This window comes from Crinia signifera, chromosome 5 (genome assembly GCF_055691185.1).
Source record: "Crinia signifera chromosome 5, ASM5569118v1, whole genome shotgun sequence".
In the NCBI taxonomy this organism is placed as follows: domain Eukaryota; kingdom Metazoa; phylum Chordata; class Amphibia; order Anura; family Myobatrachidae; genus Crinia; species Crinia signifera.
The window spans coordinates 7,687,475-7,714,567 of NC_139221.1; the positions used below are offsets into that span (position 1 = coordinate 7,687,475).

The following is a 27,093-nucleotide window of genomic DNA, read 5'->3' on the forward strand; positions in this document are numbered from 1 at the left end:
ATGGATGACACATGTATGTAGTGATATGGATGACGCAGGTATGTAGTGATATGGATGACACATGTATGTAGTGATATGGATGACACATGTATGTAGTGATATGGATGATGCAGGTGTGTAGTGATATGGATGACACAGGTATGTAGTGATATGGATGACACAGATATGTAGTGATATGGATGATGCAGGTGTGTAGTGATATGGGTGACACAGGTATGTAGTGATATGGGTGACGCAGGTATGTAGTGATATGGGTGACGCAGGTGTGTAGTGATATGGATGACGCAGGTATGTAGTGATATGGATGACACAGGTATGTAGTGATATGGATGACACATATATGTAGTGATATGGATGACACAGGTATGTAGTGATATGGATGACGCAGGTATGTAGTGATATGGGTGACACAGGTGTGCAGTGATATGGGTGACGCAGGTGTGTAGTGATATGGGTGACGCAGGTGTGTAGTGATATGGATGACACAGGTATGTAGTGATATGGGTGACACAGGTGTGCAGTGATATGGGTGACGCAGGTGTGTAGTGATATGGGTGACGCAGGTATGTAGTGATATGGATGACACAGGTGTGCAGTGATATGGGTGACGCAGGTGTGTAGTGATATGGGTGACGCAGGTATGTAGTGATATGGGTGACGCAGGTGTGTAGTGATATGGATGACGCAGGTATGTAGTGATATGGGTGACGCAGGTGTGTAGTGATATGGATGACGCAGGTGTGTAGTGATATGGGTGACGCAGGTGTGTAGTGATATGGATGACACAGGTATGTAGTGATATGGATGACACAGGTATGTAGTGATATGGATGACACAGGTATGTAGTGATATGGATGACACATATATGTAGTGATATGGATGACACAGGTATGTAGTGATATGACATTGGTGTAATACAGTTAATAATGCAAAACCCACATAATTGATAGTGATATGGGTGACGCAGGTATGTAGTGATATGGATGACACAGGTGTGCAGTGATATGGGTGACGCAGGTGTGTAGTGATATGGGTGACGCAGGTATGTAGTGATATGGGTGACGCAGGTGTGTAGTGATATGGGTGACGCAGGTGTGTAGTGATATGGATGACACAGGTATGTAGTGATATGGGTGACACAGGTGTGCAGTGATATGGGTGACGCAGGTGTGTAGTGATATGGGTGACGCAGGTGTGTAGTGATATGGATGACACAGGTATGTAGTGATATGGGTGACACAGGTGTGCAGTGATATGGGTGACGCAGGTGTGTAGTGATATGGGTGACGCAGGTATGTAGTGATATGGATGACACAGGTGTGCAGTGATATGGGTGACGCAGGTGTGTAGTGATATGGGTGACGCAGGTATGTAGTGATATGGGTGACGCAGGTGTGTAGTGATATGGATGACGCAGGTATGTAGTGATATGGGTGACGCAGGTGTGTAGTGATATGGATGACGCAGGTGTGTAGTGATATGGGTGACGCAGGTGTGTAGTGATATGGATGACACAGGTATGTAGTGATATGGATGACACAGGTATGTAGTGATATGGATGACACAGGTATGTAGTGATATGGATGACACATATATGTAGTGATATGGATGACACAGGTATGTAGTGATATGACATTGGTGTAATACAGTTAATAATGCAAAACCCACATAATTGATTGATGGGCGCTTATTTTAACGGAATACAGGTCTAAAATGCAAAAGTCTTTGGTAGAAGGTATTGCTGGTATTACTAGCAGCAATAGGTGTGGGGGCACAGAATTAGGGGGTGCCTGTGCACCCTTAACACTCAATGTGCGCACACCTATGCCCTTAAGACAGGTGGCATTTTTCTTGAACTCCCCCAGGACCTTTACGGGAGCGATTCCATCTGATTTTGTACTTTGTCGTTTTTTCATAAGATCTCTCTCATGCGATAAATCTTATGCTATACAAATTGTACCGTAAGATATATCTGATGGATTAGGGGGCTAGGGGGCCTGGAAACATCAAACTTCCTGCGATATATCATATACGAAATATTGCATACGCAAAAAGCACTCCATCCGATAAATCACTGGTGCAGTACGACCAATCTAGGGGCTCCTATGTGACACTCACGGGACATCGGATCGGATGGAAAACACAAACACCTTTCAAACGATATATCGTCCGGAAACAACAACATTGGATGAAAACTTGCAAGATCGTTCTAGTGTAGGGGCCCCATTAGTTAGTCCTCCTGTAGGGGGCCCCATTAGTTAGTCCTCCTGTAGGGGGCCCCATTAGTTAGTCCTCCTGTAGGGGGCCCCATTAGTTAGTCCTCCTGTAGGGGGCCCCATTAGTTAGTTCTCCTGTAGGGGGCCCCATTAGTTAGTCCTCCTGTAGGGGGCCCCATTAGTTAGTCCTCCTGTAGGGGGCCCCATTAGTTAGTCCTCCTGTAGGGGGCCCCATTAGTTAGTCCTCCTGTAGGGGGCCCCATTAGTTAGTCCTCCTGTAGGGGGCCCCATTAGTTAGTTCTCCTGTAGGGGGCCCCATTAGTTAGTCCTCCTGTAGGGGGCCCCATTAGTTAGTTCTCCTTCCAGAATTAAACCTTATTTACTCTGAGCTTTTATTTGAAGCAAAAAAGTGATGATGTCATACCGACAAACTTTAAAAATAAGTAATCCGTGCCCCAGCATACTGCGTGCTTCCGGAAAGGGGGTGTGGCCTCAAACTTCATGCCCCCTGCATGAAGTTTGCAGGACCAGATGTTTCCTAGCAGCAGCAGTAGCAGCAGCAGAACGTAGCTTCCCCCCCAGGCCTGCGGACAGCAGGGACCGGACAAAGGCTCTGCTCAGAGGGAAGGGGAACGTGGTTATCGGCTGCACAATAAGAGGTAACGGCTGGGGGGCTGACACACTGCTAACAATAAGAGGTGCTTTATCCTCAGCGTATGAGGAACTGCAGCCATAGACTGTGTATGCATAGCCTTGGTCTGGCTGGGCTGCAGATGATTACACCTCAGGTGCTGGATGTATTTAAATGCTTTGGTAATTGATCATTTTGCACACTGCTTTAGATATCAGAAATGTGTTTTTGACAAACTTAATTTTGCAAGTTAAATCTCTGTTGCCTATGTGAAGGGAGGAATATCTTATAACTCTTAATGACACATGCTATCTTGGAATGCATGGGTGTTTATGTAAGCCCCTTTTATTACCATTCATTGTAGTAGGGGGGGTTGGGATTGGGTGGGGCGAGTCCAATTAATGAGTGCAGATGCATTTAAAGATCATTACATAGGCTGTGTGCATGGTTTAGCTGTGTGCATAATAGTTTTGAAGTGCGGCATCATTTAAATATAACTGTGGCGTTATACTGGCGTTCCACTGAAGTGAAACAGAAGGACAGAAATAGCAACTGAGAAAACCAAAGACTGCTTTGAGTGAGTTCAATTTATTCTCACGACATACTACTCCTGGCTGCTTAATCTGGCTATTGAACCATAACATCATCATTTTTACATCTGCAAACAACTTTTACGATCACTGTTAATAATTGTTTTTGCACTGTCAGTTTTGAAAATGACCAGCTGTACCTCTAATGACTCCACCTGTCCTGCTCTTCCATTGATTTTAGGTGTCCCCCAAAATTTTATTCTTGGCCCTCTTCTTCTCTATCTCTATACGTCCTCTCTGGGTAAGCTTATTTGCTCACTCGACTTCCACTATCACATCTATGCTGATAACACTGAAATCTACCGCTCCTCTCCTGATCGCTCTCCCTCTATCCTCACTCATATCTCCAACTGTCTCTCTGCTGTCTACTCCTGGATGACCCGGCGCTTTTTCAGACTTAAAATATCTTCCCACCCTCCTGCATAAAACCCGACCATCTCTCATCCTAACCTACTGTTTATGCTCACGTCTTCCCCTTCTGTGTCACCCCAGTCTGTCTAACCCTCCCCTTTAGAATGTAAGCTCTCACGAGCAGGGCCCTCTCTCCTCATGTGCCTTTCTTAGAATATATAAACCTCTGCCACCCTGATGATTGCTTCAGTGTCCTGTCCCCTGATGCAACTATCCATATTTACCATGTACTTGTCCTAAACTGTCTTGTGCTGTAATTTATGTGTTTTTGCTAATAACTATACTCTGTAAAGCGCTGCAGAATATGTGTGTGCTATATAAGAAACTGTTAATAAATAAATAATAGCCCATTGCACACCTCCCAAGCATCCAGATTCCAGCAGGACAGTCCTGCTAATTAGACACACATGGGCTGCTGTGAGCAGAGGGGGGGGGGAGAGGGGAAGTTATGGGAACCTCTGCAGAGCATCCGGTGATCACTGAACAGAAGCCGTGCACCCTGTATGTATGCAGTGTAGGCTGGGGAGCGCTGTGCATGCCCCCAACATGCTGACACCCTGTAGGGTGTCATGTGACCACGCTCTCCAACAATGTCACGCCCCCTTCTGGGTTGCCTATCTGGCTGATTGAAGAGGTGGGAAGTACGGGGAGGTCCGATACTGCAATACAGCTGCTGCTGTGGGGGTGGGATGTTTCTAGGGGCAACCAATCAGAATCTACTTTTTTATTTAGCAACTTCTAGAATCGCAGATCATAGGCTGAAAGCTGAGGGTCCCCTCTTTCCATGGGTACAAGAATTCTAAAAATCGGCCCTTGGGAACCGGAGATATCTGACTTCAAAGCAGTGGTCCCCATCCAAGACTGTTAATTGCTTTTCCCAGTCAGATATTTCAGGTTCTGGGAACTGGAGATATCTGCAGTCAAGCAAGCTGTCCTCCCACCAGAAAATTATGAATAATAAGCCCACTCCACTATACACCCCTCCTCTATGTATTAAACATCCTCTACCACCCTGGAAGTTATGTATCAAGGCCCCTTCATTCAGCCCAATGCCCCCTTCTCCCACCCCATCTTCCACCATCTGTGCAGTAAAGGGGTAATTATTGGAAATTAATGATCCAGGCCCTACATGCTGAGCGGTTGATATAATACCCCCTACCACCCGCGGGACATCAAAGCTTCCCCTTCCCCCAAAATATATATATATATAATTTTTTTATTATTATTATTATTTATTATTATTATTATTTATATACATTTGGTCTATCTACTTTAACTGACCTGGCATATACTGGGTCACCTAAGTGTCCATCTCCGTGCTTTGCGCCCCCCTTTAGAAACCCCCTTCTGATAATCCTGCGTTTGCCCCTGTATCCCATGTGAAATAGAAGTCGCACCTTAGTGAATTCCCCCGTCAGTCTCTATCTGGACAGTTTGCGAATTGCTCCATTCCTAACTGAGTTCCTTTGTGTAACAACTTACCCCTGCATGGGGTGGCCTGGGCGACGTCACGCGGGGGGCGCCCCCTCACAGCGAACCCACAAAACCCGTTATTTAGTGCAGCAGGAAAGGGGGCGATGCAGGAGAATTTTCCACCTTCCGGCCATTCCAGGAGGGTAGGCAAGTATGCGGTAACCGGCCGTATCCCCCCCCCATACCGGAGTATGACTGTGAGTGAGGTGACGCCCAGGGGAACACTGCGCCCGTGAGCCGCTGGCAGAGCCGCCGCAACAAGCTCAGCAGATGAAGCCGCGCCGTCCCCATTCTGCTATGGCTATTTTTCTCTGAAAGAAACCTCATTGTATGTCATTACTGTATACCTAATGGCATTGTACACCCTATACAACATAAATAACACAGCACTGAGTACATTACATGGGAGCATCGCATCGCAATGGCCGATGCGATGCGATTTCCCTAGTGGGCGCTGTGATAATACACAAGTACCCATGATACTTATTATTAGTGCATGTATGTGTGTGTATACATGTACAGTATATGCACCTTCAGTTATATATACAGATGGCATCTGTGTCTAGTACTCTGATAGTGCATCTAGCTATATCTAATCATACATACATACATACATACATACATACATACATACATACATACATACATACATACCCGCGCTCATTAGAGCACCTCCTGGCGATTCAGTAAAGTGCCGCAGTAGCGATGTGAGTCAGAACATTACGGGGTATATTTACTAAGATGCGCCTTCTATTGAAGATGGGATGTTGCCCATAGCAACCAATCAGAATCTACTTATTTAGCACATTCTAGAAGTTAATAGCTATAATCTCGTTGCTATGGGCAACCTCATCAGCTAATCTTCAATCTCAGTAAATGTAGCCCCAATTTAGGGTCTATGGGGGTTATTCAGTTATTGTTGCTAATTTCTGCCATGGCAGCGGTGCACATGGCGGGATGTCACTGGCAGGACGGTGTATATCTGATCACAGGCTCGCACATGGCGGGATGTCACTCTGGCAGGACGATGTATATCTGATCGCAGGCTGCACATGGCGGGATGTCACTGGCAGGACGGTGTATATCTGATCGCAGGCTGCACATGGCGGGATGTCACTCTGGCAGGACGGTGTATATCTGATCGCAGGCTCGCACACGGCGGGATGTCACTGGCAGGACGGTGTATATCTGATCGCAGGCTCGCACATGGCGGGATGTCCCTCTGGCAGGACGGTGTATGTCTGATCGCAGGCCTGCACATGGCGGGATGTCCCTCTGGCAGGACGGTGTATGTCTGATCGCAGGCTCGCACATGGCGGGATGTCACTGGCAGGACGGTGTATATCTGATCGCAGGCTCGCACACGGCGGGATGTCACTCTGGCAGGACGGTGTATGTCTGATCGCAGGCCTGCACATGGCGGGATGTCACTCTGGCAGGACGGTGTATATCTGATCGCAGGCTCGCACACGACGGGATGTCACTCTGGCAGGACAGTGTTTATCTGATCGCAGGCCTGCACATGGCGGGATGTCACTCTGGCAGGACGGTGTATGTCTGATCGCAGGTTCGCACATGGCGGGATGTCACTGGCAGGACGGTGTATATCTGATCGCAGGCTGCACATGGCGGGATGTCACTCTGGCAGGACAGTGTTTATCTGATCGCAGGCCTGCACATGGCGGGATGTCACTCTGGCAGGACGGTGTATGTCTGATCGCAGGTTCGCACATGGCGGGATGTCACTGGCAGGACGGTGTATATCTGATCGCAGGCCTGCACATGGCGGGATGTCACTCTGGCAGGACGGTGTATATCTGATCGTAGGCTGCACATGGCGGGATGTCCCTCTGGCAGGACGGTGTATATCTGATAGCAGGCTGCACATGGCGGGATGTCACTCTGGCAGGACGGTGTATATCTGATCGCAGGCTCGCACATGGCGGGATGTCACTCTGGCAGGACGGTGTACATCTGATCGCAGGCTGCACATGGCAGGATGGTGTATATCTGAGCGCAGGCTCGCACATGGCGGTATGTCACTCTGGCAGGACGGTGTACATCTGATCGCAGGCTCGCACATGGCGGGATGTCACTGGCAGGACGGTGTATATCTGATAGCAGGCTCGCACATGGCGGGATGTCACTGGCAGGACGGTGTATATCTGATCGCAGGCTGCACATGGCAGGATGGTGTATATCTGAGCGCAGGCTCGCACATGGCGGGATGTCACTGGCAGGACGGTGTATATCTGATCGCAGACTCGCACATGGCGGGATGTCACTCTGGCAGGACGGTGTATATCTGATCGCAGGCTCGCACATGGCGGTATGTCACTCTGGCAGGACGGTGTACATCTGATCGCAGGCTCGCACATGGCGGGATGTCACTCTGGCAGGACGGTGTATATCTGATCGCAGACTCGCACATGGCGGTATGTCACTCTGGCAGGACGGTGTGCATCTGATCGCAGACTCGCACATGGCGGTATGTCACTCTGGCAGGACGGTGTACATCTGATCGCAGGCTCGCACATGGCGGGATGTCGCTCTGGCAGGACGGTGTATATCTGATCGCAGGCTGCACATGGCGAAATGTCACTCTGGCAGGACGGTGTATATCTGATCGCAGGCTCGCACATGGCGGGATGTCACTCTGGCAGGACGGTGTATATCTGATCGCAGGCTGCACATGGCGGGATGTCACTCTGGCAGGACGGTGTATATCTGATCGCAGACTCGCACATGGCGGGATGTGGGATGCAGTTAAGATCCCGGCGGTCGGGATCCCGGCGTTCAGAATCCCGACGCCGGAATCCCGACCGCCGAAATGCCGACACTTTCTCCCTCCTGGGGTGTCCACGACACCCCTGGAGGGAGAATAAATTAGTGTGCCGAGCGTAGCGAGGCACCGGGCCCGCTGCGTGGCGAGCGCAGCGAGCCCGCAAGGGGGGGCGATCCACGTCCCCCCCTTGTCGGCATTTCGGCTGTCGGGATTCCGGCGTCGGGATTCTGAACGCCGGGATCCCGACCGCCGGGATTCAATACTGAATCCGCGGGATGTCACTCTGGCAGGACGGTGTGTATCTGATCGCAGGCTCGCACATGGCGGGATGTCGCTGGCAGGACGGTGTATATTTGATCGCAGGCTCGCACATGGCGGGATGTCACTCTGGCAGGACGGTGTATATCTGATCGCAGGCTCGCACATGGCGGGATGTCCCTCTGGCAGGACGGTGTATGTCTGATCGCAGGCCTGCACATGGCGGGATGTCACACTGGCAGGACGGTGTATATCTGATCGCAGGCTGCACATGGCGGGATGTCACTGGCAGGACGGTGTATATCTGATCGCAGGCTCGCACATGGCGGGATGTCACTCTGGCAGGACGGTGTATGTCTGATCGCAGGCCTGCACATGGCGGGATGTCACACTGGCAGGACGGTGTATATCTGATCGCAGGCTGCACATGGCGGGATGTCACTGGCAGGACGGTGTATATCTGATCGCAGGCCTGCACATGGCGGGATGTCACACTGGCAGGACGGTGTATATCTGATCGCAGGCTGCACATGGCGGGATGTCACTCTGGCAGGACGGTGTATATCTGATCGCAGGCCTGCACATGGCGGGATGTCACACTGGCAGGACGGTGTATATCTGATCGCAGGCTCGCACATGGCGGTATGTCACTCTGGCAGGACGGTGTATGTCTGATCGCAGGCTCGCACATGGCGGGATGTCACTGGCAGGACGGTGTGTATCTGATCGCAGGCCTGCACATGGCGGGATGTCACTGGCAGGACGGTGTATATCTGATCGCAGGCCTGCACATGGCGGGATGTCACTCTGGCAGGACGGTGTATGTCTGATCGCAGGCCTGCACATGGCGGGATGTCCCTCTGGCAGGACGGTGTATGTCTGATCGCAGGCCTGCACATGGCGGGATGTCACACTGGCAGGACGGTGTATATCTGATCGCAGGCTGCACATGGCGGGATGTCACTGGCAGGACGGTGTATATCTGATCGCAGGCCTGCACATGGCGGGATGTCACACTGGCAGGACGGTGTATATCTGATCGCAGGCTGCACATGGCGGGATGTCACTCTGGCAGGACGGTGTATGTCTGATCGCAGGCTCGCACATGGCGGGATGTCACTGGCAGGACGGTGTATATCTGATCGCAGGCTCGCACATGGCGGTATGTCACTCTGGCAGGACGGTGTATGTCTGATCGCAGGCTCGCACATGGCGGGATGTCACTGGCAGGACGGTGTGTATCTGATCGCAGGCCTGCACATGGCGGGATGTCACTGGCAGGACGGTGTATATCTGATCGCAGGCTCGCACATGGCGGGATGTCACTGGCAGGACGGTGTATATCTGATCGCAGGCCTGCACATGGCGGGATGTCACTCTGGCAGGACGGTGTATATCTGATCGCAGGCTGCACATGGCGGGATGTCCCTCTGGCAGGACGGTGTATATCTGATAGCAGGCTGCACATGGCGGGATGTCACTCTGGCAGGACGGTGTATATCTGATCGCAGGCTCGCACATGGCGGGATGTCACTCTGGCAGGACGGTGTACATCTGATCGCAGGCTGCACATGGCAGGATGGTGTATATCTGAGCGCAGGCTCGCACATGGCGGTATGTCACTCTGGCAGGACGGTGTACATCTGATCGCAGGCTCGCACATGGCGGGATGTCACTGGCAGGACGGTGTATATCTGATAGCAGGCTCGCACATGGCGGGATGTCACTGGCAGGACGGTGTATATCTGATCGCAGGCTGCACATGGCAGGATGGTGTATATCTGAGCGCAGGCTCGCACATGGCGGGATGTCACTGGCAGGACGGTGTATATCTGATCGCAGACTCGCACATGGCGGGATGTCACTCTGGCAGGACGGTGTATATCTGATCGCAGGCTCGCACATGGCGGTATGTCACTCTGGCAGGACGGTGTACATCTGATCGCAGGCTCGCACATGGCGGGATGTCACTCTGGCAGGACGGTGTATATCTGATCGCAGACTCGCACATGGCGGTATGTCACTCTGGCAGGACGGTGTGCATCTGATCGCAGACTCGCACATGGCGGTATGTCACTCTGGCAGGACGGTGTACATCTGATCGCAGGCTCGCACATGGCGGGATGTCGCTCTGGCAGGACGGTGTATATCTGATCGCAGGCTGCACATGGCGAAATGTCACTCTGGCAGGACGGTGTATATCTGATCGCAGGCTCGCACATGGCGGGATGTCACTCTGGCAGGACGGTGTATATCTGATCGCAGGCTGCACATGGCGGGATGTCACTCTGGCAGGACGGTGTATATCTGATCGCAGACTCGCACATGGCGGGATGTGGGATGCAGTTAAGATCCCGGCGGTCGGGATCCCGGCGTTCAGAATCCCGACGCCGGAATCCCGACCGCCGAAATGCCGACACTTTCTCCCTCCTGGGGTGTCCACGACACCCCTGGAGGGAGAATAAATTAGTGTGCCGAGCGTAGCGAGGCACCGGGCCCGCTGCGTGGCGAGCGCAGCGAGCCCGCAAGGGGGGGCGATCCACGTCCCCCCCTTGTCGGCATTTCGGCTGTCGGGATTCCGGCGTCGGGATTCTGAACGCCGGGATCCCGACCGCCGGGATTCAATACTGAATCCGCGGGATGTCACTCTGGCAGGACGGTGTGTATCTGATCGCAGGCTCGCACATGGCGGGATGTCGCTGGCAGGACGGTGTATATTTGATCGCAGGCTCGCACATGGCGGGATGTCACTCTGGCAGGACGGTGTATATCTGATCGCAGGCTCGCACATGGCGGGATGTCCCTCTGGCAGGACGGTGTATGTCTGATCGCAGGCCTGCACATGGCGGGATGTCACACTGGCAGGACGGTGTATATCTGATCGCAGGCTGCACATGGCGGGATGTCACTGGCAGGACGGTGTATATCTGATCGCAGGCTCGCACATGGCGGGATGTCACTCTGGCAGGACGGTGTATGTCTGATCGCAGGCCTGCACATGGCGGGATGTCACACTGGCAGGACGGTGTATATCTGATCGCAGGCTGCACATGGCGGGATGTCACTGGCAGGACGGTGTATATCTGATCGCAGGCCTGCACATGGCGGGATGTCACACTGGCAGGACGGTGTATATCTGATCGCAGGCTGCACATGGCGGGATGTCACTCTGGCAGGACGGTGTATATCTGATCGCAGGCCTGCACATGGCGGGATGTCACACTGGCAGGACGGTGTATATCTGATCGCAGGCTCGCACATGGCGGTATGTCACTCTGGCAGGACGGTGTATGTCTGATCGCAGGCTCGCACATGGCGGGATGTCACTGGCAGGACGGTGTGTATCTGATCGCAGGCCTGCACATGGCGGGATGTCACTGGCAGGACGGTGTATATCTGATCGCAGGCCTGCACATGGCGGGATGTCACTCTGGCAGGACGGTGTATGTCTGATCGCAGGCCTGCACATGGCGGGATGTCCCTCTGGCAGGACGGTGTATGTCTGATCGCAGGCCTGCACATGGCGGGATGTCACACTGGCAGGACGGTGTATATCTGATCGCAGGCTGCACATGGCGGGATGTCACTGGCAGGACGGTGTATATCTGATCGCAGGCCTGCACATGGCGGGATGTCACACTGGCAGGACGGTGTATATCTGATCGCAGGCTGCACATGGCGGGATGTCACTCTGGCAGGACGGTGTATGTCTGATCGCAGGCTCGCACATGGCGGGATGTCACTGGCAGGACGGTGTATATCTGATCGCAGGCTCGCACATGGCGGTATGTCACTCTGGCAGGACGGTGTATGTCTGATCGCAGGCTCGCACATGGCGGGATGTCACTGGCAGGACGGTGTGTATCTGATCGCAGGCCTGCACATGGCGGGATGTCACTGGCAGGACGGTGTATATCTGATCGCAGGCTCGCACATGGCGGGATGTCACTGGCAGGACGGTGTATATCTGATCGCAGGCCTGCACATGGCGGGATGTCACTCTGGCAGGACGGTGTATATCTGATCGCAGGCTGCACATGGCGGGATGTCCCTCTGGCAGGACGGTGTATATCTGATAGCAGGCTGCACATGGCGGGATGTCACTCTGGCAGGACGGTGTATATCTGATCGCAGGCTCGCACATGGCGGGATGTCACTCTGGCAGGACGGTGTACATCTGATCGCAGGCTGCACATGGCAGGATGGTGTATATCTGAGCGCAGGCTCGCACATGGCGGTATGTCACTCTGGCAGGACGGTGTACATCTGATCGCAGGCTCGCACATGGCGGGATGTCACTGGCAGGACGGTGTATATCTGATAGCAGGCTCGCACATGGCGGGATGTCACTGGCAGGACGGTGTATATCTGATCGCAGGCTGCACATGGCAGGATGGTGTATATCTGAGCGCAGGCTCGCACATGGCGGGATGTCACTGGCAGGACGGTGTATATCTGATCGCAGACTCGCACATGGCGGGATGTCACTCTGGCAGGACGGTGTATATCTGATCGCAGGCTCGCACATGGCGGTATGTCACTCTGGCAGGACGGTGTACATCTGATCGCAGGCTCGCACATGGCGGGATGTCACTCTGGCAGGACGGTGTATATCTGATCGCAGACTCGCACATGGCGGTATGTCACTCTGGCAGGACGGTGTGCATCTGATCGCAGACTCGCACATGGCGGTATGTCACTCTGGCAGGACGGTGTACATCTGATCGCAGGCTCGCACATGGCGGGATGTCGCTCTGGCAGGACGGTGTATATCTGATCGCAGGCTGCACATGGCGAAATGTCACTCTGGCAGGACGGTGTATATCTGATCGCAGGCTCGCACATGGCGGGATGTCACTCTGGCAGGACGGTGTATATCTGATCGCAGGCTGCACATGGCGGGATGTCACTCTGGCAGGACGGTGTATATCTGATCGCAGACTCGCACATGGCGGGATGTGGGATGCAGTTAAGATCCCGGCGGTCGGGATCCCGGCGTTCAGAATCCCGACGCCGGAATCCCGACCGCCGAAATGCCGACACTTTCTCCCTCCTGGGGTGTCCACGACACCCCTGGAGGGAGAATAAATTAGTGTGCCGAGCGTAGCGAGGCACCGGGCCCGCTGCGTGGCGAGCGCAGCGAGCCCGCAAGGGGGGGCGATCCACGTCCCCCCCTTGTCGGCATTTCGGCTGTCGGGATTCCGGCGTCGGGATTCTGAACGCCGGGATCCCGACCGCCGGGATTCAATACTGAATCCGCGGGATGTCACTCTGGCAGGACGGTGTGTATCTGATCGCAGGCTCGCACATGGCGGGATGTCGCTGGCAGGACGGTGTATATTTGATCGCAGGCTCGCACATGGCGGGATGTCACTCTGGCAGGACGGTGTATATCTGATCGCAGGCTCGCACATGGCGGGATGTCCCTCTGGCAGGACGGTGTATGTCTGATCGCAGGCCTGCACATGGCGGGATGTCACACTGGCAGGACGGTGTATATCTGATCGCAGGCTGCACATGGCGAGATGTCACTGGCAGGACGGTGTATATCTGATCGCAGGCTCGCACATGGCGGGATGTCACTCTGGCAGGACGGTGTATGTCTGATCGCAGGCCTGCACATGGCGGGATGTCACACTGGCAGGACGGTGTATATCTGATCGCAGGCTGCACATGGCGGGATGTCACTGGCAGGACGGTGTATATCTGATCGCAGGCCTGCACATGGCGGGATGTCACACTGGCAGGACGGTGTATATCTGATCGCAGGCTGCACATGGCGGGATGTCACTGGCAGGACGGTGTATATCTGATCGCAGGCCTGCACATGGCGGGATGTCACACTGGCAGGACGGTGTATATCTGATCGCAGGCTCGCACATGGCGGTATGTCACTCTGGCAGGACGGTGTATGTCTGATCGCAGGCTCGCACATGGCGGGATGTCACTGGCAGGACGGTGTGTATCTGATCGCAGGCCTGCACATGGCAGGATGTCACTGGCAGGACGGTGTATATCTGATCGCAGGCCTGCACATGGCGGGATGTCACTCTGGCAGGACGGTGTATGTCTGATCGCAGGCCTGCACATGGCGGGATGTCCCTCTGGCAGGACAGTGTATGTCTGATCGCAGGCCTGCACATGGCGGGATGTCACACTGGCAGGACGGTGTATATCTGATCGCAGGCTGCACATGGCGGGATGTCACTGGCAGGACGGTGTATATCTGATCGCAGGCCTGCACATGGCGGGATGTCACACTGGCAGGACGGTGTATATCTGATCGCAGGCTGCACATGGCGGGATGTCACTCTGGCAGGACGGTGTATGTCTGATCGCAGGCTCGCACATGGCGGGATGTCACTGGCAGGACGGTGTATATCTGATCGCAGGCTCGCACATGGCGGTATGTCACTCTGGCAGGACGGTGTATGTCTGATCGCAGGCTCGCACATGGCGGAATGTCACTGGCAGGACGGTGTGTATCTGATCGCAGGCCTGCACATGGCGGGATGTCACTGGCAGGACGGTGTATATCTGATCGCAGGCTCGCACATGGCGGGATGTCACTGGCAGGACGGTGTGTATCTGATCGCAGGCTGCACATGGCGGGATGTCACTCTGGCAGGACGGTGTATATCTGATCGCAGGCTCGCACATGGCGGGATGTCACTCTGGCAGGACGGTGTATATCTGATCGCAGGCTGCACATGGCGGGATGTCACTGGCAGGACGGTGTATATCTGATCGCAGGCTCGCACATGGCGGGATGTCACTGGCAGGACGGTGTATATCTGATCGCAGGCTGCACATGGCGGGATGTCACTGGCAGGACGGTGTATATCTGATCGCAGGCTGCACATGGCGGGATGTCACTCTGGCAGGACGGTGTATATCTGATCGCAGGCTGCACATGGCGGTATGTCACTCTTACAGGACGGTGTTTATCTGATCGCAGGCCTGCACATGGCGGGATGTCACTCTGGCAGGACAGTGTTTATCTGATCGCAGGCCTGCACATGGCAGGACGGTGTATATCTGATCGCAGGCTCGCACATGGCGGGATGTCACTCTGGCAGGACAGTGTTTATCTGATCGCAGGCCTGCACATGGAAGGACGGTGTATATCTGATCGCAGGCTCGCACATGGCGGGATGTCACTGGCAGGACGGTGTATATCTGATCGCAGGCTCGCACATGGCGGTATGTCACTCTGGCAGGACGGTGTATATCTGATAGCAGGCTGCACATGGCGGGATGTCATTCTGGCAGGACGGTGTATATCTGATCGCAGGCTGCACATGGCGGGATGTCACTCTGGCAGGACGGTGTATATCTGATCGCAGGCTGCACATGGCGGGATGTCACTCTGGCAGGACGGTGTATATCTGATCGCAGACTCGCACATGGCGGTATGTCACTCTGGCAGGACGGTGTACATCTGATCGCAGGCTGCACATGGCCGGATGTCACTCTGGCAGGACGGTGTATATCTGATCGCAGGCTCGCACATGGCGGGATGTCACTCTGGCAGGACGGTGTATATCTGATCGCAGGCTGCACATGGCGGGATGTCACTCTGGCAGGACGGTGTATATCTGATCGCAGGCTGCACATGGCCGGATGTCACTCTGGCAGGACGGTGTATATCTGATCGCAGGCTCGCACATGGCGGGATGTCACTCTGGCAGGACGGTGTATATCTGAGCGCAGGCTCGCACATGGCGGGATGTCACTGGCAGGACGGTGTATATCTGATCGCAGACTCGCACATGGCGGTATGTCACTCTGGCAGGACGGTGTACATCTGATCGCAGGCTCGCACATGGCGGGATGTCACTGGCAGGACGGTGTATATCTGATAGCAGGCTCGCACATGGCGGGATGTCACTGGCAGGACGGTGTATATCTGATAGCAGGCTCGCACATGGCGGGATGTCACTCTGGCAGGACGGTGTATATCTGATCGCAGGCTCGCACATGGCGGGATGTCACTCTGGCAGGACGGTGTATATCTGATCGCAGGCTGCACATGGCGGGATGTCACTCTGACAGGACGGTGTACATCTGATCGCAGACTCGCACATGGCGGTATGTCACTCTGGCAGGACGGTGTACATCTGATCGCAGACTCGCACATGGCGGGATGTCGCTCTGGCAGGACGGTGTATATCTGATCGCAGGCTGCACATGGCGAAATGTCACTCTGGCAGGACGGTGTATATCTGATCTCAGGCTCGCACATGGCGAAATGTCACTCTGGCAGGACGGTGTATGTCTGATCGCAGACTCGCACATGGCGGGATGTGGGATGCAGTTAAGATCCCGGCGGTCGGGATCCCGGCGTTCAGAATCCCGACGCCGGAATCCCGACCGCCGAAATGCCGACACTTTCTCCCTCCTGGGGTGTCCACGACACCCCTGGAGGGAGAATAAATTAGTGTGCCGAGCGTAGCGAGGCACCGGGCCCGCTGCGTGGCGAGCGCAGCGAGCCCGCAAGGGGGGGGCGATCCACGTCCCCCCCTTGTCGGCATTTCGGCTGTCGGGATTCCGGCGTCGGGATTCTGAACGCCGGGATCCCGACCGCCGGGATTCAATACTGAATCCGCGGGATGTCACTCTGGCAGGACTGTGTGTATCTGATCGCAGGCTCGCACATGGCGGGATGTCACTCTGGCAGGACGGTGTATATCTGATCGCAGGCTGCACATGGCGGGATGTCACTCTGGCAGGACGGTGTATATCTGATCGCAGACTCGCACATGGCGGTATGTCACTCTGGCAGGACGGTGTACATCTGATCGCAGACTCGCACATGGCGGGATGTCGCTCTGGCAGGACGGTGTATATCTGATCGCAGGCTGCACATGGCGAAATGTCACTCTGGCAGGACGGTGTATATCTGATCTCAGGCTCGCACATGGCGAAATGTCACTCTGGCAGGACGGTGTATGTCTGATCGCAGACTCGCACATGGCGGGATGTCACTGGCAGGACGGTGTATATCTGATCGCAGGCTGCACATGGCGGGATGTCACTCTGGCAGGACGGTGTATATCTGATCGCAGGCTCGCACATGGCGGTATGTCACTCTGGCAGGACGGTGTATGTCTGATCGCAGGCTCGCACATGGCGGGATGTCACTGGCAGGACGGTGTGTATCTGATCGCAGGCCTGCACATGGCGGGATGTCACTCTGGCAGGACGGTGTACATCTGATCGCAGGCTCGCACATGGCGGGATGTCACTGGCAGGACGGTGTGTATCTGATCGCAGGCTCGCACATGGCGGGATGTCGCTGGCAGGACGGTGTATATCTGATCGCAGGCCCGCACATGGCGGGATGTCGCTGGCAGGACGGTGTATATTTGATCGCCGGCTGCACATGGCGGGATGTCACTCTGGCAGGACGGTGTATATCTGATCGCAGACTGCACATGGCGGGATGTCACTCTGGCAGGACGGTGTATATCTGATCGCAGGCTCGCACATGGCGGGATGTCCCTCTGGCAGGACGGTGTATGTCTGATCGCAGGCCTGCACATGGCGGGATGTCACTCTGGCAGGACGGTGTATATCTGATAGCAGGCTGCACATGGCGGGATGTCACTGGCAGGACGGTGTATATTTGATCGCCGGCTGCACATGGCGGGATGTCACTCTGGCAGGACGGTGTATATCTGATCGCAGGCTCGCACATGGCGGGATGTCGCTGGCAGGACGGTGTATATTTGATCGCCGGCTGCACATGGCGGGATGTCACTCTGGCAGGACGGTGTATATCTGATCGCAGGCTCGCACATGGCGGGATGTCACTCTGGCAGGACGGTGTATATCTGATCGCAGGCTGCACATGGCGGGATGTCACTGGCAGGACGGTGTATATCTGATCGCAGGCTGCACATGGCGGGATGTCACTCTTGCAGGACGGTGTTTATCTGATCGCAGGCCTGCACATGGCGGGATGTCACTCTGGCAGGACAGTGTTTATCTGATCGCAGGCCTGCACATGGCAGGACGGTGTATATCTGATCGCAGGCTCGCACATGGCGGGATGTCACTCTGGCAGGACAGTGTTTATCTGATCGCAGGCCTGCACATGGCAGGACGGTGTATATCTGATCGCAGGCTCGCGCAGGACGGTGTATATCTGATCGCAGGCTGCACATGGCGGGATGTCACTGGCAGGACGGTGTATATCTGATCGCAGGCCTGCACATGGCGGGATGTCACTCTGGCAGGACGGTGTGTATCTAATCGCAGGCTGCACATGGCGGGATGTCACTGGCAGGACGGTGTATATCTGATCGCAGGCTGCACATGGCGGGATGTCACTGGCAGGACGGTGTATATCTGATCGCAGGCCTGCACATGGCGGTATGTCACTCTGGCAGGACGGTGTGTATCTAATCGCAGGCTGCACATGGCGGGATGTCACTCTGGCAGGACGGTGTATATCTGATCGCAGGCTCGCACATGGCGGGATGTCACTGGCAGGACGGTGTATATCTGATCGCAGGCTCGCACATGGCAGGATGTCACTGGCAGGACGGTGTGTATCTGATCGCAGGCTGCACATGGCGGGATGTCACTCTGGCAGGACGGTGTATATCTGATCGCAGGCTGCACATGGCGGGATGTCACTGGCAGGACGGTGTATATCTGATCGCAGGCTCGCACATGGCGGGATGTCACTCTGGCAGGACGGTGTATATCTGATCGCAGGCTGCACATAGCGGGATGTCACTGGCAGGACGGTGTATATCTGATCGCAGGCTGCACATGGCGGGATGTCACTGGCAGGACGGTGTATATCTGATCGCAGGCTGCACATGGCGGGATGTCACTGGCAGGACGGTGTATATCTGATCGCAGGCTGCACATGGCGGGATGTCACTCTGGCAGGACGGTGTATATCTGATCGCAGGCTGCACATGGCGGGATGTCACTCTGGCAGGACGGTGTATATCTGATCGCAGGCTCGCACATGGCGGGATGTCACTGGCAGGACGGTGTATATCTGATCGCAGGCCTGCACATGGCGGGATGTCACTCTGGCAGGACGGTGTGTATCTGATCGCAGGCTGCACATGGCGGGATGTCACTCTGGCAGGACGGTGTATATCTGATCGCAGGCTCGCACATGGCGGGATGTCACTGGCAGGACGGTGTGTATCTGATCGCAGTCTGCACATGGCGGGATGTCACTCTGGCAGGACGGTGTATATCTGATCGCAGGCTGCACATGGCGGGATGTCACTCTGGCAGGACGGTGTCATACCTCCCAACTTTTCATCTGAAGAAATAGGGACGCGAGCGCCCGAAAAGGGGGCGTTGCGTATGCAAATGAGGGCGCTGATTATGCTAATTAGCCACGACCTCATTTTCATACGAGAATAGACGCTGTGCGCATGCGCACAGCGTCTATTCTACTAGATTGGGGGGTCTCCCAACTGCCACCCCCCCGCAGCGGGACAATGCCTGCCACGGGTGGGACAGCGGGACAGGACCCGAAAATCGGGACTGTCCCTCTAAAATCGTGACAGTTGGGAGGTATGCGGTGTATATCTGATTGCAGGCTCGCACATGGCAGGACGGTGTATATCTGATCTCAGGCCTGCACATGCATACCTCCCAACTTTTCATGTGAAGAAATAGGGACACTCGCCCGGCCCGAAAAGGGGGCGTGGCGTATGCAAATGAGGGCGCGGCTTATGCTTATTAGCCGCGACCTCATTTTCATACGAGAATAGACGCTGTGCGCATGCGCACAGCGTCTATTCTACTACATTGGGGGGTCTCCCAACTGCCACCCCCCGCAGCGGGACAATGCCTGCCGCGGGTGGGACGTCGGGACAGGACCCGAAAATCGGGACTGTCCCGACGGAATCGTGACAGTTGGGAGGTATGCACATGGCGGGATGTCACTCTGGCGGGACGGTGTATATCTGATCGCAGGCCTGCACATGGCAGGACGGTGTATATCTGATCGCAGGCATCTGGAGCAATCCGGTCTAAATAACCCTCTATGTACTCAGATCTTATTGACATTTTCATGTGTCCACCATTTCTGTGTCGGCCGTGGTCTATGTTGACATTTGGGGTGGGCCTAATCACTGTTACAGTAGTCATCAGTCAGACTGGATCCTTCCCCCTGCAGGGGGTGATGGGGGATGAGGTACTAAAGGTTTATTGTCCCTTCAGTCTCTCCTCACATTGTAGACCCTCAGGTCCCCTGGGGTGTGGGGGGTTGGGGGCTGCTCACACAGGCTTCTGGCCATCTGCAGCATTCATCGGAATCAGTCTGAGGGAAAGGTCCTGTCAGTGTTCTCTGTATTTCTGTAGCAAATACACAGCGCCGGATCGCAGGCTAGGAGAATATTCCGGAACCATTACATTCAGTCCTTGAGGGATGTGCGGTTTCTGCTGAGCGAGGTCATGCCATGGGCGCCCAGCACCACGTACAGGTACTATAGGCGCGGGGAGCGCTGCTTGCAGGTACTATAGGGGTGGGGAGCGCTGCTTGCAGGTACTATAGGTGTGGGGAGCGCTGCTTGCAGGCACTATAGGGGTGGGGAGCGCTGCTTGCAGGTACTATAGGTGTGGGGAGCGCGGCTTGCAGGTACTATAGGTGTGGGGAGCGCTGCTTGCAGGTACTATAGGTGTGGGGAGCGCTGCTTGCAGGAACTATAGGGGTGGGGAGCGCTGCTTGCAGGTACTATAGGTGTGGGGAGCGCTGCTTGCAGGTACTATAGGCGCGGGGAGCGCAGCTTGCAGGTACTATAGGCGCGGGGAGCGCTGCTTGCAGGTACTATAGGGGTGGGGAGCGCTGCTTGCAGGTACTATAGGCGCGGGGAGCGCTGCTTGCAGGTACTATAGGCGCGGGGAGCGCTGCTTGCAGGTACTATAGGTGTGGGGAGCGCTGCTTGCAGGCACTATAGGGGTGGGGAGCGCTGCTTGCAGGTACTATAGGCGTGGGGAGCGCTGCTTGTAGGTACTATAGGCGTGGGGAGCGCTGCTTGTAGGTACTATAGGCGTGGGGAGCGCTGCTTGCAGGTACTATAGGTGTGGGGAGCGCTGGTTGCAGGCACTATAGGGGTGGGGAGCGCTGCTTGCAGGTACTATAGGCGTGGGGAGCGCTGCTTGTAGGTACTATAGGCGTGGGGAGCGCTGCTTGCAGGTACTATAGGCACGGGGAGCGCTGCTTGCAGGTACTATAGGTGTGGGGAGCGCTGCTTGCAGGTACTATAGGCGTGGGGAGCGCTGCTTGCAGGTACTATAGGCACGGGGAGCGCTGCTTGCAGGTACTATAGGTGTGGGGAGCGCTGCTTGCAGGTACTATAGGTGTGGGGAGCGCTGCTTGCAGGTACTATAGGCGTGGGGAGCGCTGCTTGCAGGTACTATAGGCGTGGGGAGCGCTGCTTGCAGGTACTATAGGCGTGGGGAGCGCTGCTTGCAGGTACTATAGGCACGGGGAGCGCTGCTTGCAGGTACTATAGGCGCGGGGAGCGCTGCTTGCAGGTACTATAGGTTAACATTATGTATTTCTGAGCACTTTGAAACCCAATTAGTGTATTGCTTGTGTTGACCTATTTGATCTCATGCATGTTGTAGTCTCCCAGCAGTGTCACACAGGCCACGGACTGACACAGTGCCAGCTACAGAGACACACAGGCCACGGAGCGATACAGTGGCAGCTACAGAGACACACAGGCCACGGACGGATACAGTGCCAGCTACAGAGACACACAGTCCACGGAGCGATACAGTGCCAGCTATTGTTGTCAGGTCATGGTCTGTGTGTCTTTGTAGCTGGCACTGTATTGTTCCGTGGCCTGTGTGTCTCTGTAGCTGGCACTGTATCGGTCCGTGGCCTGCGTGAGTCTGTAGTTGGCACTGTATCGGTCCGTGGCCAGTGTGTGTCTGTAGTTGGCACTGTATCGGTCCGTGGCCTATGTGTGTGTCTGTATCGGTCCGTGGCCTGTGTATATCTGTAGCTGGCACTGTATTGGTCTGTGGCCTGTGTGTCTCTGTAGCTGGCACTGTATCGGTCCGTGGCCTCTGTGTGTCTGTAGTTGGCACTGTATCGGTCCGTGGCCTGTGTGTTTGTCTGTATCGGTCCGTGGCCTGTGTCTCTGTAGATGGCACTGTATCGATCCGTGGCCTGTGTGTCTCTGTAAATGGCACTGTATCGGTCCGTGGCCTGTGTCTGTATCGGTCCGTGGCCTGTGTGTCTCTGTAGCTGGCACTGTGTTGGTCCATGGCCTGTGTGTCTCTGTAGCTGGCACTGTGTCGGTCCGTGGCCTGTGTGTCTCTGTAGCTGGCACTGTGTCGGTCCGTGGCCTGTGTGTCTCTGTAGCTGGCACTGTGTCGGTCCGTGGCCTGTGTGTCTCTGTAGCTGGCACTGTGTCGGTCCGTGGCCTGTGTGTCTCTGTAGCTGGCACTGTGTCGGTCCGTGGCCTGTGTGTCTCTGTAGCTGGCACTGTGTCGGTCCGTGGCCTGTGTGTGTCTGTAGTTGGCACTGTGTCGGTCCGTGGCCTGTGTGTGTGTCTGTATCGGTCCGTGGACTGTGTGTCTCTGTAGCTGGCACTGTGTCGGTCCGTGTCCTGTGTGTCTCTGTAGCTGGCACTGTGTCGGTCCGTGGCCTGTGTGTGTCTGTAGTTGGCACTGTATCGGTCCGTGGCCTGTGTGTGTGTCTGTATCGGTCCGTGGACTGTGTGTCTCTGTAGCTGGCACTGTGTCGGTCCGTGGCCTGTGTCTGTATCGGTCCGTGGACTGTGTGTCTCTGTAGCTGGCACTGTATCGGTCCGTGGCCTGTGTGTGTGTCTGTATCGGTCCGTGGCCTGTGTGTCTCTGTAGCTGGCACTGTGTCGGTCCGTGGCCTGTCTGTCTCATCTATGTATAGAGTATCACAAGCAGACTTCAAAACTTTCACATTTTCAGCTGTTGCTGAATACCAGGTGGCTGCAGGCTCCTAATAATAATGGATGGGCCGGAATCGAGCGCTTCCACGTCTGTATTGGGCCCGTTGCGGATGATAAATAGGCCCACTAGTGAGATGTTGGATCTCTTGTGTACATGCTGAGAGAGGGCACATGAGAAGTGTCTCCAGTATTTCCTGGATATCCTGAAGAGATGGCCAGTGATAGGGAGCATTCAGCTCTTCTTATCAACCTCCGATGTCAGTCAGGGAATTCAGCTTCTAATACCCCTTTCACACAAGTAAATGCAGGGACCCATCTGGGAATACGGCCCAGGGATCATGCCGGGGCATTCCCGGGTTGGCCCCTTTCACACCAGAAAAGTCCCTGCATTTTCTGGTGTGGGAAGAGGCGGGCAGGCGGCGGGATGGCGGCGGAGGTGGGCAGTAGGCGGGATGGCGGCAGAGGCACGCAGAAGGTGGGCAGTACTCACCCCAATTGCTGGTCCTCTGTGCAGGCCGGGGATCCACACAGGCAGCGGGCGCAGATAACCGGTCAGACGGCGGGCGCAGATTATGCAGCTCACAGGCTGCAGTGAGGGTGCTGGAGAGCTGCGTCATCTACATACGCTGCCTGTCCTTTCATCTGCACCCGCTGCCTGTGTGGTTCCCCGGCCTGACACCACGCACCGAGGACCGGCAAGTGATTACCCTTTTCACACCGGCCAGGACACCGGGTTGAACTCTGTAACAACCCTGCTCCATAGCAGCTTTGAAATCCCGGGAAGTTTTCCTTACACACCAGAACTAGTCACGGGTTGTTCCCGGGCCCAACCCGGGAATTTAGGTTGGTGTGAAAGGAGTTTGTGTCAGCCGGAGATCAGTGGAAATGAGACGCACACATGACAAATGCGGATCATAATAAAAACCGAGATTTAAGGCTTATTCTTAATGTGCTCATAGTTATATCCACAATGTGGAATGCAATCCACGTCATTGCTCATTAAATGTTTCTTTTGATGTTTTAAGCTAAAACAATAAATTGTTACTTTTTAATGATGTCAAAACAAAAGTTTGTTTATCCTAGAAATAATTGGATCAATGCCAATAAGCAATCGGTAATTCTGCCGTCTCCTTGCGGTTCCCATAACGTCATGTCCTGAACACCTGGTCTACAGGTCACAGGTGGGTGATCTCTTCTGGCCTCGGTTCCCCGCACTGCTGGCCCCGGGATCACTCGGAAGACCTTGGTGCCATCTATTCAGATCACTTCAAACTCTTCCATCTTATGCCGAAATAGAATCTGTTCTGCTAGAAGCACATTGACCCCTTGAGTGGTAGGTCAAACCTACCAGGGCCCCAGCAAAACCCACCACAGAACGTAGGGCCACCCCCAGGGCTGGCAACAGAAATCTTGGGGCCAGGTACACTGATCTATCTGGGCCCCCTGCAACCCACTGCACCTTGAGACACACAGGATGCATTTAGCATCCCACGGATCGGATGCCGCCAGCCACAATACTGGTGCTCAAAGAAAGAAAAGGTACGGTGGGTTTGAGCAGCGCTAGGAGATGTATGATAAAATGAGTGAGATTGGTAGATCTAGTACAAAAGATAATTTTATTCTAAAATGGAAATAGCATCTAGCCAGAATTAATAAACTTTTAAAAACAGAAATAAAATGTTCGTGTCTCACCAACCAACCAAGGTAGTCGGGTAGTCTGGGGGTTCCTGCAAGTCCACAGATAGCTGAGATGGTGTCCCAAGATGGGGTTGGAGGGAGGGAGGACCAGATAAGGTTTTGAGGAGCGGCCCAAGTTGGCTCGAATAACCGACTCCCTCCGCTAGGTGGAATGTAGCGGGCTGGTATCCTCTACCTCTACCTTCAACGGATGTTGGTGCCAAGTGTGGTCTGAATCTGGTTTGGAAGATGGTTCAGTGGTCTCAGAATCTCCAACCAGCTGAGGGCTTGTGGTGACCTGGATGGTCTCGCAAGTTTGGACGGAGCTGTGGTGGTGCCCCCAATAGGGCTGCGGGGGGTGGAGGACAAGATGGAATGTCCAGGAGTGGCCCCAGGTGGCTCAGATGGCCGACTCCCTCCGCTTTCAATGGAATACTGCGGGTTGTTGTCCTCAACCTCTCCTTTTTGTGGCTAAATGTTGGTATCCAAATCGGACGGAGATCTGGGTGAAGAGTAAGCAGGTAGATGGTCCCAGAAACTCCAGTGAATGGGTAAGTGGTATTGGGGAAGGTTGGTGAGAGAGTCCTGACCGGTTCCGCTGCTCCAGGCAGCTTTGTCAAAGGAACGGAGGGAGGGAGTCGGCCATCTGAGCCACCTGGGGCCACTCCTGGACATTCCATCTTGTCCCCCCCCCCCCCCCCGCGGCCCTATTGGGGGCACCAACATCCGGCACCAACATCCGTTGAAGGTAGAGGATACCAGCCCGCTACATTCCACCTAGCGGAGGGAGTCGGTTATTCGAGCCAACTTGGGCCGCTCCTCAAAACCTTATCTGGTCCTCCCTCCCTCCAACCCCATCTTGGGACACCATCTCAGCTATCTGTGGACTTGCAGGAACCCCCAGACTACCCGACTACCTTGGTTGGTTGGTTAGACACGAACATTTTATTTCTGTTTTTAAAAGTTTATTAATTCTGGCTACATGCTATTTCCATTTTAGAATAAAATTATCTTTTGTACTAGATCTACCAATCTCACTCATTTTATCATACATCTCCTAGCACTGCTCAAACCCACCGTACCTTTTCTTTCTTTGTTTACCAGTACAGGACTAACTATCCTGTCGTAGAGCAGCAGCTGGTTAAAACAGCCCATATCAGGCGCACCTGACCTACAGTCACCTAGGCCCTTATTCTGGTTGGTGCGGTGTTTGCCGCTTGCGGTTGTACCGCCGATGTTTTTCGTCTGCGCATGTGCAGAGGTCACTCTGCGCATGTGCAAGCGGTTTCGCCGTACGTTTTTTTTAGACGCCGCACAGGGGGCGGAGAGGGGCGTGAGGGGCTACTTAGCCTCATTACCCTATGCATACGCCCCGCGTTTCATGGGCGTTCCCATGCAAACGCTGGGCGTATGCATGGTAATAAAGCCGTGACGCATGTGTAGGGGGCGGGCATCTGACATCGCCGGATGTCAGCTGCCCGCCCCCATACATGATTTCATACGGACAAGTGTCCGTGTGGTCTAGGGTGGCGGGAGCTGGTGGAGCGTGCGGCCCTGCATTCGATGGTCGGCGACCATCGAATGCAGGGGCTGATCCCAAGATGGAGGATGCGTATCCCCGTCCACTTTTATGCGGACCACCACCTATCCGCGTACGGACGGAGGTGGCGATCCGTATGGAAGGCGGGGATTCACCTGCACGGTCCTGGCCGCATATTCTGATCTGGCCGCACAGATCAGAATAAGGGCCCTAGTGTGGCTGGTGCCGTAATGCCAACATCCATTATCCCAGCTGCGGGTATCCCTAGCGTGAGCAGTGCTAGCGTGGGGGGTTAGGGGAGCTACGATGGCCATACACTACTGTGATTTTGCCCGATTCCTATGTATTGGGCCGATAAATCGTGTAAATCACATGGGTTTAGATCCGATGCGCAGTCCCGTGTGCATCGGATCAGAGACCCTCGCTCGTAAGTGCTGCACGTAGGATCTGTGGGATCGGACAGCCTCTGGCAGCGCTTGCGATATATCGCATGCGATCCTGCCGCCCGGGAAGGTCTTTGGCGGCTCAAGGGGATCACGCATGACTTTATGGTTAGGCTGGGGGTAAGTGGGGAAAGGGGGTAGTGTA

The 27,093-nt window shown here is 54.7% G+C and overlaps 1 protein-coding gene across 3 annotated transcripts in view; it reads left to right on the plus strand.

Annotated features, from left to right (window-relative positions):
• The window catches only part of LOC146079907 (zinc finger protein 783-like), a 173,892-nt gene that overhangs the window by 117,339 nt on the left and 29,460 nt on the right, over nucleotides 1-27,093 (plus strand). Inside the window, exon 1 of one of the 3 annotated variants that reach the window (XM_083186610.1) lies at nucleotides 2,743-2,875. The exons of the other annotated variants lie outside the window; for them this stretch is intronic. The gene's annotated coding sequence lies outside the window, so the exon portion shown is untranslated. Of the gene's footprint in view, nucleotides 1-2,742; nucleotides 2,876-27,093 lie in introns of those variants that run through there. 3 annotated transcript variants of the gene reach the window in all.